Source organism: Cavia porcellus, unplaced genomic scaffold, assembly GCF_034190915.1.
Source record: "Cavia porcellus strain 051 isolate PalLab524CR breed Dunkin Hartley unplaced genomic scaffold, mCavPor4.1 scaffold_3, whole genome shotgun sequence".
Lineage (NCBI taxonomy): Eukaryota > Metazoa > Chordata > Mammalia > Rodentia > Caviidae > Cavia > Cavia porcellus.
This window is the reverse complement of record NW_026947486.1, coordinates 116,826,759-116,832,758: the sequence shown is the minus strand read 5'-3', so window position 1 is coordinate 116,832,758 and position 6,000 is coordinate 116,826,759.

Below are 6,000 nucleotides of genomic sequence, written 5' to 3'. Positions count from 1 at the left end.
TTGGGGTCAGTCGTTCGGATATTCATTTTGAACCAGGGGAGTCAGCATCCCACATGACAGGAAAGAAATGATCTCCCCACCAAAACAGTTCACCACTGCTCTTCGTACTTCGAGGGCCACCAAGAACACCTACAAACCTGCTAGGATGTCCTCAAGAAAATCTCACACCTCGCTCAGATCAGATCGTGTCTCTTCTCTTTCCCGGCTGAATGTTCCCAGCATCTTGTTTTTCTCTTTTCACTCAGACTTCCCTGAGTAATTGCTTAAAAATAAATAAAAACGGTTTCTCCTTGTTTAGCTTTTAAATCAATTTGATGGTGAGGTCCATGATTTTTAAACACGTTTATAATCTGCTTCTGGTCAAGATGGATAAGAAGGGCTAAATTCACCCTGCCTCTTGAAACCACTGATGCACAGGCCAAATATAAGAAATAGTGTCTTGCAAAAAGCCCCACATTAGGAAACTAAAGACCTGTAAGAGACGGAGAACGAGGTGAGCACTGTAATTCTCCAGCTTGTTGCCTAGAAAGAGACGCTGGGCTACACAACAGGGAAGGGAATCCCAGGCAGAGCCTGGTGTTCTGTCCGGGTTGAGGAAGCATGCTGAGAAGCCAGGGAGCCTGAGAAGGCTAAGTGTCGCAGGGCAGTGTCACCAGCTACCATACACTCAGGTTCCTTTGCTCACTGCTAACCAAATCAAAGACATCATTTATTTTGGCAAAAAGGAAAAAAAAAAGCTTTGTTAAATAAAAGCTTGTTCCAAGAAGATAGAGGGATGGATGCCACTCATCTCCAGGCTTACTTTATCCGTCCAGCCAGCTCTGGCCCCATCTTGCCCATTCCAGTGGAAAGGAAACTGGGCCCCAACCTCCTCCATCGGGGCTGAGGAGAAGAGGGGGTGACACTTGCACCCTAGGACTGAGGAAGTTTTGAGAAAATACTTGTCTCTGAAGGAGAAAACAATTCTAACATTGTAAAGTTAATTTAGCTGCGTTGGTTGCAAGAGTACTGCAGAACACTACAGAGGATTCCAGAGGTCTGCTGAGGATCTCCTTTGAGTATTTAGTGAGGTAATTATTAGCGCCTGCCTGCAAAGGAACTACCCGAGGTCTGGAAAAGTACTACCCAAAAATATTAGAAGGAACAGCATCCAGTACTGACATAGCTCTGGGCGACAATGTCTGTTCCCAGCGGTCAGTGTGGAAAATCTCAGATTCACAGGACTTTGGTAGCACATACAAGTAGATCTTACCACGATATTGAGGAACAAATACCCCAACACTGATAATTCATCAAGTCATGCTTAAACAAGTCATAAAAGCAACAACTGACAGGTTCAAACCATTTACAAGCAAATATGTCCTGGAACAAAGTGCAAGGTTATTTTTTAAGAATATAAAAATTATCTAGCACCTAATAAGGACAAATTCACATTTGTCATCCAGCAGAAAATTATCATGAATTCAAGAAAGCAGGAAAATATAACCAACAAAAAGGAGATAAAGCAATCAATTAAAACCAATGCAGAACTTAAATACACTGGAATTGGTAAATTAGGACATTAAAATAGTTGTTATAATCTGTATTTTATATGTTTAAAAAGTTGAGTAGAGATGGGAGGTACAAAAAAGACCCAAATTGAACTTCCAGAGTTGAAAACTACAAAATCTGAGATGGAAAGCACACTCAGTGCAAATAATGAAAGATTAAACACTGTAGCATAAAAGATTCATGAAACATTGAAGGCCTAGTAATAGAAACTATCCAAATAAAATGGAGAAAAGACTATGAAACACAATAGTACCACTGGCCTGGGAGACAACTTTAAAAGCTTAAATGTGTGTGTTTGAAGTTGCTGAAAGAGGGAAAGCAGCAGAGAAAAGTCAGAAGAACAAAGATAGTGTGTATTAGTCTGTTTTTGCAACTATAATGAAATAATGGGGCTGGGTAATTTAACAAAAAAAAGAGGTTTGTTTAGCTCACACTCTGCAAGTTCAGGGGCATGGTGCTGGCTCCAGTTCAGATCTGGTGATGATGAAATCATCACTTCATGGAGGATGGAATTCCCAGTGGCACAAGTGGTATAAGAGGGAATCATCACAATGCCTGACAGGAAACCAGAGGTGGAGAGGATCTTTTAGAACAACTGTCTCTCACAAGAATGAGCTCAGAGTCCCAAGGGAATCATCTTAAGTCCTTCTGAGGCAGCATCTCCAATGACTCAACCAGTTCCCACTAGGCTTCACCTGCTAAAGCGCCCATGTCTCAACACTGCCACACTAAAGACAGAGCATAGCTGCTGACACATGAGCCCCGGGGACATGCCTGAATGACAACACAGACATAACAGCGTTTGTTTTGGTCTCAAACAATGCATATGAGAAAAAGACGGATCAATATCTTTAAAGTACTAAGCAAGGAAGAAAAAGCAAATTAAAACCTTGTTAACTTTATATTCTACATTCAAAGAAACTGTCTTTCAAAACTGAAGGTGAAATGAAGACTTATTAGAGGTTCAAAACTAAGAGCCCACACCAGCAGCAGAATGGATTCGCTGGGAGAGGAGGACATGGGTTAGAAACATGGCTGCAGCCCCCACTAAACTCACTGGTCAGGCAGTGAAAACTGGGGCCCAGATACAAGAAACTTTGGCTCTTGATTGGAGAGGGGCCTGGGGGCAGGACTGTCTGTACAACCATCTTCTCCATGCTTCCTTTGATCTGACCCTTCACCCAGTCCAAGCCCCCAAGTCTCTTGTCAACAGGACAGGGGTAGCCAACTTGGTTGGAGGAAGATGAGTGCAAGCCTTGGACCAAAGAATCTCTTCCCTGTGCTAGCTGGGTAATCTTGGGAATTTCACATACCCTCTCAAAGCCTCAGTTTGCTCATCTGTAAAATAGGAATAACACTATTTGCAAGGTTGTCAATGGATTTTCTCAGAAGATACAGATGAAAGAGCTTGACAGCACTTGTGTTTGTCCCTGAAATCTCCAGTACAGTCATTACCCTCTGTGTCTCACATACACCAGACCAAGATGTCAGTACTAACATGACCCGTTTACAAGTAAGAGTGCACTGGGCCTGTGCTGTGTAACAGGCACTTTTCACACACACACTCATTCAATCCTTGCAACAATGCTATGAGGTAAGTCCTGCTCAATGCCACTTACATAGACAGAAAAACTAAGACTCAAAGAGCTTAGGCGATTTCCCCTGTCATCCTCCAAAGTAATGGGGAAAATGGAAATTATCAAATGTTTCAACAGGAGGCAGAAGATGGCATGGGCCCAGGCATGGACTGTGTGAATCTCAGCCTCAGCACCCCACTCCATCTGAGATGGTCTTGGACAGTATAGTTCTCGCCCTGCCACAGGTAAGCTGGTTACCTGCAAAAGGGAACAGCAGCACCCACCTGGGGGCGGGGGTTACGGATGAAGTGCGTCAGTACGCATAAGGCACAGAGATTGCCCGCCTCTGGCACTGAGTTTTGCCATGATCAATAATTGCAATAATTTATTATATATGACATAACTAGAGGAAAAGGTTTCAAGAGCTCCCAACAGAAACACATTTCCGTATTCTCATTTAATCATTACACATTGTACACCTGTATGGAATGATCACATTAAACCTCACAATATGATCCTTATTATGTGTCAATTATAAATTTAAGAAAGAATTTAATCATTAAAGAAACAAAGATCTAAAATGTTAGGTCTTAGATTGCAACAGTTGAGACATGATTTGTCACCACCAAAATTCATACCGAAATCTGATTCCCAATGTGCTGTTGAGAGATGGTGGGGTAAGGAACTCTGAGGCCCTTCAGTGGGATAAACGCCTTCCTCACAAGCCTAGGTGAAGTCTAACGGGATTCGTTAGTCTCCTTGAGAGCAGATTTCTACGAAGCAAAGCTGCCGCCCATGTGTAGCCTCTTTCACCTGCGCCCACTTGCCTTTCCACCTTCTGCGCTGAGCTGAAGCCCATGAGGCCCTTGCTGGCAGTGTGGTCTTGCACTTCCTCACCTCCACAATTGTGAACCAAAATAAAATTCTTTCCTTATACACTACGCAGTCTAAGGCAATCTGTCATGGTGACAGAAAATGGATTAAGACATTAGTGATGGAAGTGACTTGATGGCACTTCTGTTTGCTCGTCATTGAATAGTTGCCCAGTGTCAGGATTTGCTTTGGACGTTGATGTATTCTAGGACATCTTCAACAGCCACTAAAAATGGCTTTGTTCTCAGAGCACAGCTAGTCACCCCATCCAAGGAAAACCTCTTTCATGCCACCTCTGTGGAAGTTAGACTCTGGGGAATGCAAAGACTGTACATGATGTGAAAGGTTAAAGTACGGCAAATGCTTGGACTGGAAAATGGGTCTCCACTGAGCTAAGCTTGTCTGAAAACCAGTGGCCAGGTCTAGGACGGGGCAGAGGTGGGGATCTGAGGAGTGGGGAATTACAGTACTCAGCTTCTTCCAGGAGGTGAAGGACATTCCCAAGAAAGGTAGATGATGTTTACCTCTGTCCTTTGGCCATCTGCCAACTGGAAATCTTAGCATGGAACTTCTGAGACTGTTCCTCCAGGTCAGAGACACTAATTATGTAATTAGAGCAAAGGGAGAGCAATGAGTTCCCTTAGAGACATGTTTGTTGATGAGCTAGATGTTTTATAAATATTGTAATGTCACAGATGCATCATAGCCTGCTGGGGGCCTGCAAAGTGAACACAGTGGTGCTTATGTCTGGATAGCAGGAGTGCTCTGTTCTAGGACTCAGTTACCAAAGGTTCACAAGGACACAACGTATCATCCCATCTTTGGGGCTACTGTTGTTCCTTAAGGATCCAGGGCCAGGGAGGTGGGAAACTACTGCTTCATTTCCATCCCCTAGGAGTTCTGCTTCCACACTCAAGGTTCCTGCCAGCCTGTACACCTTCACTTCCTTTACCTCTTCAGGCCTCAGCTCCTCATCTTTAACCTGGGCTCGGCCCCGACACCTCCTAGAGCTGGCTGGTTCACACCAGGGAACCAGTGGAGGATGGTCTTGGATCCTGAGAATGGGATGTGTTGGCCACGATGACAGTGCCGCCCTGAGTTCACTTCCCACTCGATATGCCAGAGGCCAGGAGCTTGGTATGGCAAGTTGAGGTTTCAACAGTGAAGGGACCACAAGTCCATGAAGGTGTGATCTGCACCTACTGCCACCTCTCTGGACCACTCTCCTATAGATGGGCCCCATATCACTGTCTGTTCTAGAGAAGGACCAGGAGGAGAAGAGGGCCAACTTTTAGAGGCTCCCAGTGTGCCCCAGCCATGCCTGAGCCTGCTCCTTCTGTGCGCTCCACCACCGAACTGCAAACCAGAAGGTGGATGAAGGGGCCTAAGCGATCTTAGGAAATGAATGCAGGAAGGGATCTCAGCAGCTGTGACATTGGTCACTGACAGATGAAGACTCTGAAGTGCAGAGAGGTTGAGGGATCTAACGGAGGTGATTTAGGGAACTGGCGGGTGGGTGCAACCCGGGCTGTAGCTGTGTCTTTGTGTCCAGGCCAGCCACACCAGTCGGCGCTTTTTCTATGTCTCTTCCGCTGCAACCCCCAAGGACGCTGTGTGAGCGGCCAGCACTTGCCTCGTTATGCAGGGAGGCCAGCCTTCGCTCCAGCTCAGCTGGGCGGTCACTGTTTGGCAGAGTTGACTCCTCCCCTGCAGAGCTGTGGCTAACTGGTAAGTCCATCCCGGAAGTATGCAGTCTGGAGATCAGAATCACCCACACAGAATCCTTCAGGCTTCAGCTTGACCAGGGCTGGAGCTGACCAGTCGGGAAGCTGCTGTGGACTTTCCCCACTCCTTTCTCACTGCCTAGGCAGGCAACTTCAGCTCCTCATCTCGGCTTGCATGCTGCCCTCCCGGCTCTCCTCCTCACCACCGCTGCCCCCAGTCCATCTCCTCTTTTCTGCCTCCCTCTCTGGGTTCCTGCTACTCTTTCAGTAGCCTG